The sequence below is a fragment of the Cynoglossus semilaevis genome, chromosome 18 (genome assembly GCF_000523025.1).
Source record: "Cynoglossus semilaevis isolate Cse_v1.0 chromosome 18, Cse_v1.0, whole genome shotgun sequence".
Taxonomy (NCBI): Eukaryota; Metazoa; Chordata; class Actinopteri; order Pleuronectiformes; family Cynoglossidae; genus Cynoglossus; species Cynoglossus semilaevis.
In genome coordinates this window covers 14,674,521-14,689,841 of record NC_024324.1, presented here as the reverse complement: position 1 = coordinate 14,689,841, position 15,321 = coordinate 14,674,521, and the positions used below count along the sequence as shown (strand labels likewise).

General features: G+C 37.7%; 1 protein-coding gene across 1 annotated transcript in view; it reads right to left on the bottom strand.

Moving 5' to 3' along the window:
• Nucleotides 1–15,321, bottom strand: part of thrb (thyroid hormone receptor beta) — a gene marked incomplete at its 3' end in the record, with an annotated part of 61,956 nt that overhangs the window by 18,288 nt on the left and 28,347 nt on the right. The window contains 2 exon segments of the mRNA NM_001297580.1: nt 1,874–2,025; nt 9,792–9,856.

Sequence of the window (15,321 nt, the reverse complement as noted above, 5' to 3'; positions counted from 1 at the left end):
TCCTTCGATACGATCACTAATGTAAGCACCACGTTGCTCCACACAAATTCCTCTAGCGGGCCGGATTGAACCCCCTAGTGCAGGCCTCAAGATTGACACCCCAGGTTCAAAGTGTCACTCAAAAACTGGTTGCTTTATGGTTATTTTACTCTGTACTGCTGTTAGTCATTTAAGTGTGTTTTTCTATTAAGTTCCTGGCCATTTTAAAGACTGTTTCGGTGCTGAAAACCAAAATGGGGCTTAAAGTTCATCATGGTTCACAGAGATAATGGGTGTAAATTGTTGTGTTTGTTTGGCTGACATTCATTGTAATTCAGCAGAGTGCCCAGGTATCTTTATACAGTATATATAAGAAATGAATGTCTTTCAATTTGCACTCTCACTTTCAAAAATCAACCTTGCTTTGTACCATTTTTATTTATTTCAAAAAGCATGTAGTTGGCTAGAATCATTTAAATGTATTATATTTACCCTTTTCTCTTTATCTCATAAATCTAAAGGATATAGATAGAATACAGTGGAACCTCAAGATACGAGCGTACAGACATTCGAGTATTCCGAGATAGGAGCAAGCCTTCGAGCAAATTTTTGCTTGGAGATACAAGCACGGGTACAGGTGCCGATGCTAGGTGGCCGAGCACTCGGAGCAGACCAAGCCGCCTCACGTGTTTGTCGCCTTCCGTATGCATTTTCCGCGAGTCTTCTGTATTGTCTTTGTGTTATCTACGATTTTCTCTCTATTTTGAGCATTATTCTTAGTGATGAGTCCTAAGAAAGTGAGTGGTAAGGAAGAAACACATGATGATCATGAAATTGTCGATAAGTATGAGCGTGGTACCCGCGAAAGACAGAATACAAATCGAAAAAAGTTATCTAAGGTAAAGTATAGAATCAAGTGTCTATGTACGGTCCAACTCCCTTCCCTCCCTCCTCCTCCTCCGCACATGCCGCCAATACTGTATCGTCTGTCTTAAATGTAAGAACTCATAATGAAAAAATACATTTTATTTTATATCACAGGAATCCTTATATACTATAATCTTTTGTGTGTATGTCTCTATAGCAATTAAAAACATGTTTTTTCCATTGTTACTAGCACTTATAAAGGGCCGGGTTTTTTTTAGAGGGATTAATTTATTTTTTGTTATTTCTTATGGAAAAAAATATTTGAGTTACGATCCAGGAACGGATTATGGACGTATCTCGAAATTCCACTGTAGTTGGTTTTATGTTAGTTGGCAGATTGGCGGCTTAGACTTTTAGACTTACAGCTAAGCCTAATGTAAGTCTAACCTCAGCAACCAACTCCATCTCAAATGTTAATGCGATTAATGTGTTACAGTTAGGGATGTCACAATTTTTAATTTCCTTGGTACAAATACAGTTCAATAATTTATCACAATATTATGCTTATCATGATTATGTTAATTGACATTCACAATACTATAAATGTGTAAAATCACATGAGCGCTACTTGTGGGTATTAAAGTTTCCCTCATTTCTATCCGCTGTCACTGTGAAATTATATATTTTAATATATAAGTCGCACCTGAGTATAAGTTGCAAATCCAGACAAAATATGAAAAAGTGCGATTTATAGTCCAGAAAATACGGTCGTTATTTCTGTCAAAAGCATTACTGTATCCCCACGCAGCAGTTTGCTAATGGGTTTATGTGGTTACACTGAAATGTACACTGTAATTAGATCTCCTAAATTAAACTATTACAAAAACATTTGTTTAAGCCAGTTGAAGGCCTTATACATGTGTACGTTACGTCCACAATCGGGTAATACCACCACAACCATTTTAAGCCAGGAAAACCTCCTGTGTAACAACAGAAAAGGTCAGTAAAGTACAGCTACATTACAGACCTCTGGAGGTGAATCTTGGAGAAAAGGGTAAAAATTGCCGGGCTCCAAAGAACCATGCCACCAAGACTCGATGATCCTTGAAGGTTTGGACCTCCTCTATCGCTTTGAGCACCATCAGCCCAAGAACTTTCCCAGGCCAATGTCAGGGGTGTCTAGAATATGAACACAAGGAGAAGGAATGACACCTTTTTATTCCTATTTTTAAGACCTCACACACCAACAAAAACACAAAATAAATTACTACACACAGATTATATACATCACACTTTAGAATGGAACATATTTCGTAAGTCATAGAACATATGAATCGTCAAAAATTGTCTTTGACAACACCTTTTGTCAATAATCTAGATTTGATGTTATTTATTGATGTTAACTTTGTCTAATGTAGGGACATCCACAGACCCGTTTAGGACTCTTACTCCCATAATTCTACTTCTTCCGGAGGAACCCACCAATGTCACAATCAGTATAAATAAAAAATATGATTATTTTGTGAAGCCACCCAATTTGAAAGAATTCCAAAAACCTTCAAATATTCTGGTTGTTTGTTAAAGCTATAAATTGTAGTATATATTTAATACAGTAAGTACAACAACATTATTGTTGTAATAATAGTATAACATAACAATTAATATCATTTTAATAAGATTGATTTTTGTTATTGATTTACGAGACTGATCAATAAAACCAAATGCACCTAAACAGCACTTGGCCCATTGCACCTACACTAAACAGCCTTCTTCAGGGAACTTATTTGTTCATGCAAAGAAGTACAAGTTTATTATAAAATATTAATATTAGATGAAATATAATTTGACAAAACATCACTAACATAAAGTGTTCGTGCATTTTTTTTTCACTTTCAAAATTCATCAAGTGGGCCAGATTAAACCAACCAGCGGGCCGGTTTTTGGCCCGTGGGCCGTATGTTTGAAACCACTGTCTTGATATATCACACCTTTCATGTTTTTAAATAACTCATTATAATAATACACAAACCCCATTACTTATATAGACACACAGACTCATTGTAATATTTATATTAAAAAATTAAATTTGAGATAAAAGCCTTAAACCTGTTTAAATAATTTGTTGCATTATTATAATAATATATACTGTAATTTCTAGACTATTGAGCGCACCTGAATATAAGTTAACATAAAAACAATAAAATAATACATATTTTATGTACATATATAGACCGCATTTCTCTATAAGCCACAGGTGTCCACGTTGTAACATGGGATATTTACACAGAGAAATGTTACACAGAACGATTTTTTACACTATTTTGTTTAATTTTTATTAAATAAATGGTTTTTTTCCAAACAGTGCCTGTAACACGGCTGGTTACACGTTAGCTCTTTCCTCCTTCGGTGTTCCAACTGTAGTTGGAATGCACAGGGAAGACTTAGTGATCTGCTCCAGGGCTAACTCCCTTCACTTTGTGCTTGTCCGCAGCAGAGGTAAACAAAAACAGGGAAGTTGGGGTCTTTATTATTAGCCACATTGAGCACAACGGAACATAAACAGAGTTTTAACAGCTCCTGTATAACCAACTCACACTTCAACATGACAGAGCTCAAACTGCTCTCAACTTTCACTACCGTTCTCTCTCGCGCGCACGCCCCATACACGTATACGCGCACAGAGCCATTCACAGACAGACATACGCTACTAATATAACATAGTAGCATACCAGAAAAGTCATGAATCGCTAGCTGCGTTAGTCCATACAAATCCATAAATTACCCGCATCATTGTTTAAGCCGCAGGGTTCAATATTCTGTGAATTTTGACTATGCAAATACATTTTACTTTACTAGATTTTTTTAAATAATAAGAACCTGTGGCATCCTATTAAAACAGTGGTTTGGGAAGAGGTTCCCAAAGTGGAGCGTGTGCCCCCAAGGGGGGCTTAGATGAAATTAACAAATGAAACGTAATGCAGAATATCGTCCAATGTTGTAGATGTTTAACAGCAGACTGGCAAAAACTGATTGGTTGAAGGGGTAAAATGAATATGTGATAATCATATGCAAAGGAGGCCATTATTTTAAATTCTCGCTCTTGGTTTTGCTTTTGCTTGTTCCATCTGCTCAGAGCAGCAATAGCAGCCCCGTGCAGCGTGCCACCCGCTCCTCCCCACATGCAAAAACTCAACCCAACTGGCCAAAGTTGGCAATGCTAGCATAAAATGGACAAGTTTAAGGTGCTTAATAACAGTTGCATTTAAAATGTGTGAAATAAGCAAGTCTGAAAACAAAAATGTGTGTCCTCTTTTTTTTTTTTGGTGGTAGGAGAGAACATATTCTTATGGACATATACATATATACATATACATATATACATATATAGGTATATACACACACACACACACACGCACACACACACACACACACACAGGGCGGTTGGTACCTTCCAGTGGACTCACCACCCGCAGGAAGGTTTAGGTACGGTGCAATGTGATTTGGGTGGCGACTGCTGCCCCCGCAACCCGGTAATGGATAAGCGGATTAAAATGGATGGATGGATGGATAGAAGATATTTTATTTGAAAGCTGTCATATGACGCAGTGTAGTGTGTTCTCTTTAAACTATTAATTTGTATTCGATTGTTCATGCTTACTTCCGCGAGTGAAGCGTGGTCCGTAAAAAAAGTATAAGAAGTAACAAACAGTGAATAAAGAAAGACGTTCATATAGAAGCTGCTTGTGTCGCTTTGATGTTATTTATTTATTTATTTTACATACGTTATACGTCCCGCTACGTGGGCACAAGATACAGGAGCCTGGCGGGTTGTGCAGGTGTAGCTGCGCACCGATACGGACAGTATGGTCAAATACGCTTCATATGTTTGTATATATATTCAGACTTTTTGTATATATATTCAGACTTTTTGTATATATATTCAGGATTTTTTTATATATATTCCGGATTTTTGTATTTATATTCAGACTTTCTGCACAAAGTCTGAATATATATACAGAAATTCGAAGCGTATATGACCACACCACCCTTATCGGGGTGGAGCTACGCCTGCTACCACCGCGGGCAAGGCTCCTGTGTCTAGTGGCCACGTAGCGGGGCATAAAAAGTATTAAAAAATAACAGCAATGCCAGGCAAGCAGCTTCGATATAAACGTCTTTATTTATTCACTCTTCGCTGCTTTTCTTCTCCCCTTTTCGCTCTCTCTCTCTCTCTCTTTTTTTTACGGACTACTAAGATCTCCTAAGAAATAATGACCAATCCGGTACAGAACAACACATTTTCCGCGAGTCGACAAGGAACTTGTGAACAAATCAATATTTTAAAGACAACACAGTACACTACGTCATATGATATCAAACAAAATATCTTCAAATAAAAGTTAACATAAATCACTCTTTGCATTACTGTTGCTCTTTTCCTTTCTGGGAGACGTACGTAATGATCGTCGCACAATGGACAGCGTTATGAAATAATAACATATAGAAATAATATATTTCCAAACAAGTATTTATAACGAATTATAACAAATTTTATCACCCTTGACAGTAGTAACACTTATAACTATACATATTACATATACATATTACATATTACTGGAGAAGTAACAGGATTTTTTTTATTGCCAATGGCATGTATTATTTTTCCTTGTACCTTAAGTCTTCTGGTATTAAGTCTTCAGCAACTCCATGAGATACATTCTATTTGTATCATATTTCTGTTAGGATAAGGTTTTCTCTCATTTCTGGAACTATTGAATCTTGTAAACCTAACATTTTGCTTCGGTATCAGGTGTAACTTGGAGTCAAATGTTCTCTTTCACCAGACAACAAACATCACCGCTGTCTGTGACTTGGAAATTAGATGAGAGATTATTAATACAAATGTTCCCTGGTGGAGTTTCACCTTGCATAGGTCTTTTGTTGTGTCTTGCTATCCTAACAGACTATGACCTAGAATATTTATTTTCTTTTGTCTGTGACTATTGGGCAGTTTTGGGCATATATATATGTGTGTGTGTGTATATATATATATATATATATATATATATATACACACACACACACATATATATATGCCCAAAACTGCCCAATAGTCACAGACAAAAGAAAATAAATATTCTAGGTCATAGTCTGTTAGGATAGCAAGACACAACAAAAGACCTATGCAAGGTGAAACTCCACCAGGGAACATTTGTATTAATAATCTCTCATCTAATTTCCAAGTCACAGACAGCGGTGATGTTTGTTGTCTGGTGAAAGAGAACATTTGACTCCAAGTTACACCTGATACCGAAGCAAAATGTTAGGTTTACAAGATTCAATAGTTCCAGAAATGAGAGAAAACCTTATCCTAACAGAAATATGATACAAATAGAATGTATCTCATGGAGTTGCTGAAGACTTAATACCAGAAGACTTAAGGTACAAGGAAAAATAATACATGCCATTGGCAATAAAAAAAATCCTGTTACTTCTCCAGTAATATGTAATATGTATATGTAATATGTATAGTTATAAGTGTTACTACTGTGTAAAGCCAGTGGTTCCCAAATTTTCTCTGCTGGGTCCCCTTTGTTTCTTGAGAAAATCTCCTCCCCCCCCAAAAAAAACAAAAAACAACATGTTTTAAAATAACGGCCTCCTTCGCAATATTATTATCAGATATTCATCTTGCAATCTTCAACTAATCAGTTTTTTTTTTGCCAGTCTCTTGTTAAACATTTGCAGCATTGGATAACATGCTGCATTACATTTCATTTATTAGTTCCATTCGCGTTCCATTTTTTGCTTTTTCTAAAGGTGTGCTTGCTGTCAACTTGTACAGCTTGTTTGCAATTATAACTACTGATCTGTCAGTGGAAGCAATCTGGGTATAAGAATGGATGCAGACGATAGTTTACTAGAAAATGTCTTTCTTTTGTTGAACTCTTGGGCATTGTGTTACAGCGTGTGTCCTATTTTCTCCTGCACCGTGAAACACGCACTGATTTAAACTCATATTTAAACCATGTTGTGGCCATGGTTATTGCACTTCTCTACTAGCAAACATAATTCCACCACCGCAGCTGCTACCACATCCTGCAAGACGAGGTGCGAGAACACTATGTACTACTGTACATAAGTGCAGCACACAAAACAAAGTGGAATGTTTAATAAAAAATATATAACCACACCCAGAACAAACATACAGTATCACCGGTATTGCCCTGTGTGACAGGGTTTATGTAACATTACAGTCATTACACAATTAAAATAGCTTGGCCTGTTTTCTCAGTGAGTCAGTCAGTGACAAGTATATTGTTTTTCTAGTAAAGTGTTTATTTTTTTTAACAAAGTATAAACAGACAAACAATTAACAGATAATTGCTTTTTGCCACATTGTATTTTTAGTGACATTTTAACAGAACCATAATTTCCAGACTATTGAACGCACCTGAATATTGGCCACACCCACTAAATTTAAAGAGCTAAAAAATAATTGTACATATGTAGGTCACATTTCTCTATAAGACGCAGGTGTCTGCGTTGTAACATAGGGTATTTACACAGAAAGATGTTACAAAGAAAGATTTTCTTTTTTAGTTAATTAATTAATTAAAATAATTTTCTGAACAGTGCCTGTAACACGGCTGGTTACATGCTCCGGGGCTAACTGCCTTTACTATGTGCTTTTCCGAAGCAGAGGTATGAGCAGAGGTTATGAACTTCGTTAGCCCATTAAAATCCATAAATTAGCCGCATCATTGTTGCAGCTACAGGGTTGCAAAGTAAATGAAAAAAATAGCGGCTTATAAACCAGAAATTACTTTATGTAATGTACCATACACTACATAAAGTAATTAAATAATAATAAATAAATCTATCTATCTATCTATCTATCTATCTATCTATCTATCTATCTATCCAAAGCAGGGGTGTCAAACATACAGCAAGTGGGCCAACCTGTCAGCTAGGGGGTTAAATCTTCTTGATGAGTTTTTGAAAAAAAAAAAAACACATTATGTTTGGTGATTTTCATCAAATTATATTTCATTAAAAATTAATATTCTCTAATATACTTGTACTTATTTGTGGGAAAACAAAGGAGGTGGCACAGTATTGTATTTATAGGTAATATATATTTATATTTATTATATTTATAGGTAATTATGATGTTATTGTACTGGTCTTGGCCACTTAACATTTATTCCTAACTTTCCCGAACGGAACTCCCGAGATTAAAGTTCTTACTTTCTTTCTTTCCTTCTTTCTTCCATTGTTTCTATCTATCTATCTATCTATCTATCTATCTATCTATCTATCTATCTATCTATCTATCTATCGAAGTGTATTGCTATTGGACCCACCATTTTTTTTTTATTATACTATTCAACATCATGCATCAACAGTTACATGCATCAAAAACAATAGTCAATGGCTTGGATGACATGCTTCTTATTTTGGATGGCATTCTGATAAGACTCTTGAATAATCAAGAATAAAGAATCTGGATCAGCTAGGCACCATGGGCACAATGAAATTTGACACAGGCTACGCACATTGCAAACTGGTATCACAACAAAGGCAGCAGATGTTGTTTTCATTTAAGAAATCAAGCTGGTAGAAGAATCAACCCAATGGCTCTGTTTGGTAGTGCACTTATTATATTACATTAAGTTCTCCAGCTGCCAGGAGGCCCAAGGAAAACACGGTATGGCCGAGACGACTGAAACACACAATATCCAGTGGCACTGTGTCCTCATTGAGCTGTACACAGGCATGAACATGATTCCACACTTGAAACCCAGAGCTGTGAAAATATCACATTTAGGGGTTTTATGACCAGTAATCCATTGACTGCACTGCTATTATAAAATACGAGAGAACACAAGCATGGTGCGTAGCAAATGGCCAACAGCTGGTACTAACAATCACCTGCAGACACATTTACTGTCACCAGTTATTATCATCACTTTTCAACTTATACACATTTTCATTTTTATTCAGACATTCTGCCCGGGCTTTATTTATTTTCTTAAGGCACTAAGGTGTATCCTGCATTTATTATCGTAAGCTTGATAAGTATTTCAAACCAGTCTGATCAGTACTTCAAACGCTCTGTTTCAGTGCCTTAATGTCAGATTCGTGCTCGTAGGTCATTTGAAACATTCACTGTTCAACCATTTTAGTTTCTTTTCAGACTGCATTTTCTCAAACCAATTATGCAGCCACGTGCAGCTGTTACGCATTGCGCCTATAGGACTCAACACTGCCCGCCATGAACCTCACTGCCCCCTAGCATTGCGGAGGGTACTTTTTTCCTCATCCAGCACCTTTTCTTTGTGCGTTCAAGACTGATCAGAAAGACTAATTATGTCACATACATTTATTAAATATATAAGATAGACTATGGAACTCAGCATGCCCTTGTTTGCCCACTCACTCGCCTCATCTCAAGTGGTTACAAAAAAAGAAACAGCCCAGTTTCCCTCGATGTAACTGCTTTGGATAAGATGACCTGGATGAATGAGAACTTACATAGACATGGTAACAAGAGTGCATGTAAAAAGCAGGGGTGGCAGAGAAGTATTTGATGGTGGTAAAGAATCCCAAGAAAGAATCAACAAGAAAAAGGAAACACAACAAATTGGCATGCCCACCTAAAATGAAACCACCTGACCGTTTTCCCAGCTGCACCTTGAGATGCAGAGCCTTCAGTCAACATTCACTTTCAAAGCTGCATATATTGTGCTTCTTGTCCTAACATTTTAGCATGAACTGTAATGTCACACTTAAAATTGAAGCACAATTAAAATAAAACAATCGGATATAAACAATGTGGTGCATAATGTGTCAGTCTGTCAAATTTCATCTGACAGACTTCGATAGAGATATTTTTTCAAACCTCAAAACTCAAGTAAATACAGGAGGAAGAAATATCTCACCAAAGAACTATTTTTGTTTGACTCCAGGCAACACTGAGTGGCCACAGAACTCCTGTGAGAAACTCCTATGAAAAAAAACAAGAAAACAAAAAGCACATTAAATGCACATCAATGAAGTTACGCCTCACATACCCCCAAGACAAAAATACATTGGAATTAACAAAGCAAATATATGGTCCTATTAGTAATTACAACTGTGGTTATGTAGAGCTGGCAAAGGTTGTTAAAATGTAAACGATGCAGTGAGTAACCTTTAATCTTTCAAAAATAATGACAGACATATTATGGCTGTCCAAACATTTAAGTAACAAAACAAATAACACAATCATAAAGATTGGCAAATAATTAATGATTGGTACTGAAATTTGACCTAGAATGTTTTCTTGTTAAAAGTAGCTGATTTCTCTTAGTTAAATCTCTTAGTCTCTTAGTTAAATCTTCAGTACATCTGACATCAACATGGGTGATCAACCTGGGAACGTGGCACAGGTTTGGCTGTAAATACATGACAAATTCACTAAGGCAATCAAAGAATTTAAGGTTTTCTTAAATGTAAAAACTTGGCAACAAAATATCAATGCAAAAAACCCATCCTATCTGAGCATGGCTTAAAAGCAATTCATTTGTCGCCCCAAGCCCAGTCTCTCTGTGACAGCGTGAATAGCACTGATGCACCGTTTCATGTGCTCAGCTCTGTACCCCTGCCACAAGGGGTCACTGGTGTAACAGTCAACAGCCTTGTGTATAAAATGTGTAACTATAATTAAGAAATGTTTTTAAAATTTCAGTTTCAAATGCATAACTTTTGTTTGTGTAATATGCTGTTTACTTTACAGTACTAGCATTTAAAATTTGCTAACTCACACTGCCACTGTAATATAGAAATGCATTTACTTCATTTAGATATTGCCTAATTTTATTTATTTGTCCTCTTTGTAGTAGGTAACAACAACAACAACAGCCTTGTAATATAGAATGATGCTAATAGTAAATGGCTTCTTTAAGATCAAAATACCAATAAACAGGACACAAGAAATTAAGGAATAGCTTGGCGACATTTGTCTGAATATTTAACTTTTTAGATCTTCCAGCATTTTACAGTTTTTAGTATTTCTGCAGTCTTTTCTTTCCTTCTCTACTCCCTGTACTGCACTTGCATCTGTATCTATCCCTACTTCTCTGTCTCTCTTTCTTTCCCTCACTCGACACAGCTTACTGCAGTATCCTTAAAAGTCCCCTGCATGTGTCCTTAGTTGTCCTCTCTTACCCGGCATGCACTGCAGCAGATCTGGGGCTGTGTTGGCTCAGAAACAGGCATGCGCTTTTGATGTCGGGGGTAAAGAAGAAGGAAAAGGGAGGGAGGGGGGGGTTCTTTATGTATTGCTTCCAGTGGCTTTCCATCGCACCATCGTCAACGTAAAAAAAACCTCATGTTTTATTCCTGCCCTGAAATCCCTGCCTCCAGGTGGCTAAAAACAGTCATAATACTTGTATAAATGCAAATAGTCTGTGAACCGGTGTGTTGTCCTGATGTGACCCACACATTGATCACACAAAGTCTCAACTGTCAGTCAGCGGATAAGGAGAGGAGTATTGAAAAAGAGTTTGAGGCTTTAGACTTAAGGGATTTTTTTCTTCAGCTTTGAATCACAAAATTCACATATATCCTTGCAATACAGTATTATATGTCATCAGAGACAAAGCTGCCTATGCACATATATTCTTTATAGTGTATGAGTGTATAGACTCGACAGTAACACTGCTCTGCAAAGTTTGTCTTTAAATTTGCTGTGTATGATCCTTCTCACTGATTAACCCCGGTTTATGACTGTAGTAAAAATGCTATGAATCATGATCATAAATTTTCCTACTTCACACCAAACAAGTTATCTATTTACAGTAAAAATAAATAGATGTGTGCCTTTCTCTCTTTCACTCTCCATTGTTTCTTCTTTCCCTCTGTCTTGTGGTCTCTTTATCTTGTGCAAAGCGAGTTAGAATAATAAAAAAAAACTTTTCTTTTTTTGCTCCGTTTCCTCCTTCCTCTCTAAATTGAGCACATTATTAGAACAACATTATAGAAACAATTCCTATGTATATCTTCCTTTGAGATCTGCTCTGTTATGCTTGTGAAGTCAGGAGTACTTTATGAATGACCAATAATCTGAAAATGTACTCAGAGGTTGAATGATACATTGTGTATACCAGAGTTTATCAAGGGGGTTGGGGGGCGGGGCGTGACCCATGGGGAGGTGGGGGGTGCAGTGCCATTGCAGGGGTGGTGGTGTGGTTGATGGAATGAATGACTGAAATGTAACACAGCATAGTGTCCAGTGCTATGAATGGTTAATCACAGACTGGCAAAAAACTTAGATTGGTTAAAGGCGGTGTACAATTAATAATGATAATAATAATTAAAAATAATACAGCAAAGGAGGGTATTATTTTTTAATTCTCACTCTTGATTTTTGCTGTTGCCCATTTTGACAGGACTCCCACGTAAACACAAAGCAGAGGATGAAACGTCGGTGTGTCCTGTTGTTTTTTTTGGGGGGGGGGAGGGGCTGGGGAGCACCAACATTTTCTTATGAACCAAAAGGTAGGTTATCACAATTTAGAAGATGCTCAACAACAACTCGGAGACTCTGAGTTGTGTTTTTGTATTGTCGATGTATGGTGCGATGCAGGACAACTCAGACGCACGGCTGTCGATTTTTTATTTCTCCTTTTTTATTTCTCGCACTTCCGCATGGAACAGCGTCAAAATAACAATAACGGTAACCACCCAGAACAAAAATAGTGACAACCGCCTGATTCTGGAGGGGCAAACATCAGCGCCCTCCTTGTGTCCAACTTAGGTCACTACCCTTTTTCATAAATCTCCTTCCCTATTGATCTGCGACTCCATGCGTGCCCATCTCACCGATATTGTCAAAACCTAAGTGAAGCAAACTAATTCGGGGCTTGCCATCATTCCGGGTGGATTGACCACAGAGTTCAAAGTTAAATTGCGAGCTGTGTGGGAGCATTGGATAACTGAAGGCGAACACACATTCACCAAGACAGGGAGGCAACGCCGGAAGTTACCGTCCGTATGAGACAGCTTCTGGGCCCGCCTGTTAGTGACCCCTGCTCTAGACAATCTCTTGCAATTTGCTCCCACCACATGGTTAATCCACAGCATCACCTACCCCATCTTGTTTTCCAACACCATCACCACTGCAAACATGAAGCACTGTCTCTTAAAAGAGTCAGCTTTTGGAAAGATCCCGCTTTTAGGCAGAATAAATTAATTATTAACAAAAATAATTTAAAAAATGTGTTTAAGATACTATACAAAAAAAGTACATATTTGTTTAAAGAATCAATCTATTATTGCATGTAAATCTATAAACTCTAACTACCGCTTTTTCTGGAATATAAGTCGCTTCGGAGTGTAAGTCGCACCAGCCAAAACTGCATAATGAAGAAGAAAAAACATACCGTATTTTTTAGACCATAAGGCGCACTGGATTATAAGGCGGAATTATCAATGACGGGGTCTATTTTCATACATAAGGCACACTGCAATATAACGCGCATTAAGCAAAACAAAACAGTAACTAAAACAATTAGGCGGCGCAATCAAGCATTCCCAGATCCCTCTCGTCATTATCCGAGTCAGCCTCGTCGCTGTTAATTAGTTGTTCAGTGAATATTCCGGCCTTTGTGGAAGCTTGGACGACATTTGAGACAGATAACTTAGCCCAGGCATCTACGATGCATTAGCAGATAGCGGCGTAACTCGTCCGGCGTTGCCTCCCTGTCTTGGTGAATGTGTGTGCGAACACACATTCACTTCTGTCATCCAATGCTCCCACGCAGCTCGCAATTTAACTTTGTAAGCCCTGTTAACACCAATATTTAGCGGTTGGAAATCTGTGGTTAATCAACCTGGAATGATGGCAAGCCCCGAATTAGTTTGCTTCTTGGGTTTTGACATTATCGGTGAGATGGGCGCGCATAGAGTCGCAGATCAATAGGGACGGAGATTTGTGGGAAAGTGTAATGACCTAAGTTGGACACAGGAGGACCCTGTTGTTGCTGTTCGCCCCTCCAGAGTTAGGCGATAGTCACTATTTTTGTTTTGGATGGGCACAGTATTGTTGATTTGATGCCGTGCGGAAGTGCAGATGTTGTTTTGCAGAGAGAATGTGTGTTTTGCCTTCATCGATAAAAAAGGAGAAATCCTGCAAAAAGTGAGTCGTCCTGCATCGCACCATACATACCCATACAACACAAAAACACAAGACAGAGTCTCCGGGTGTTGGGGGGTACGATGCGACGTTGCACGGATTTGGGTTACACAACCATACTGTAACAATTGTTGTTGAGCATCTTCTAATGGTGATAACAGAGTGAAACGTCATTGTTGGCTCCCAGTGTGTTTCAGTTGTGTGCCATCATGTGTGATGCGCTGTGTAGTTTGGCTTTATAAAATTGGTTCGATGTCAGTAAGCACAACCAGAATTAATACATAAAGCACACCGGATTATAGGGCGCACTGTCGATTTTTGAGAAAATTAAAGGATTTTAAGTGCGAAATTATATATATTAATATTTAAATTGCACCTGAAAATACGTCGCAAACCCGAAGGACTTTATATGTAAAGTAAAAAAGAAAAAATATTTCTATTATTTATATGACTTTAACTTAATATGAAAATTCAACTTAATATGAGTTCTACAAAATAATGTTTAAGATACAAAATCAAATGCCAATCTTAATTTGACACAAGAACCGGTATCTTACTGTATCTTTTTACCAAGATGCATCTAATCCCAAAACAAAATAAAAAAAGGTTAAACAAAAAACAAATCAATCAAATTAGCATCCATTTTGCATTTCCTGCTCTTACTAACTTTTCCTGCGGCGTTTTGTCTTTGCAAGGACTGCGATCGTCTCCTTTATGATTCTTTCTGTGTGGGCTGCGCTGCCTGTAAACTACGGGAGCAGTTACAGCTCTCAGGAACAAAGCGACGTACATTGCTCACATCTACGTGCTGTTTTATTCAAGACCAAAATATCACTACTGTGCTGTTTGTCTGTACTTCCCCCTCCTGCTCTGTATGGATACACCACCAAACATCTTCACCAATCACAGGCGGCTTTAACAGGAAAAAGACAAGAAAAACAAACAATTGGGCTCCCAATCAATAGCCATTGCTCATTCGCGACCGACACTTTACTGCTGAAAAACTCAATATAAAAATCTGATTCCAAAATAAATTGCAAGCATTTCTGAAGCAAGTAATACCTGTATGTTTGCCTCACCACACTGGTAAAATAAAGATGAATAATAGCAAAAAAACCTCCTTGAATCGCAACCTTAACGTGGTGGAGGGGTTCGAGTATCCGAATGAACCTAGGAGCTATGTTGTCGGGGGCGGTTCAAAACCCCCCCTTGATGAAGAAAACAAATCAATCAAAGAGGTTCACGTCGCCCGGATTGACGTCACCAGGGCCCCACCCTGGAGCCAGGCCCGGGGT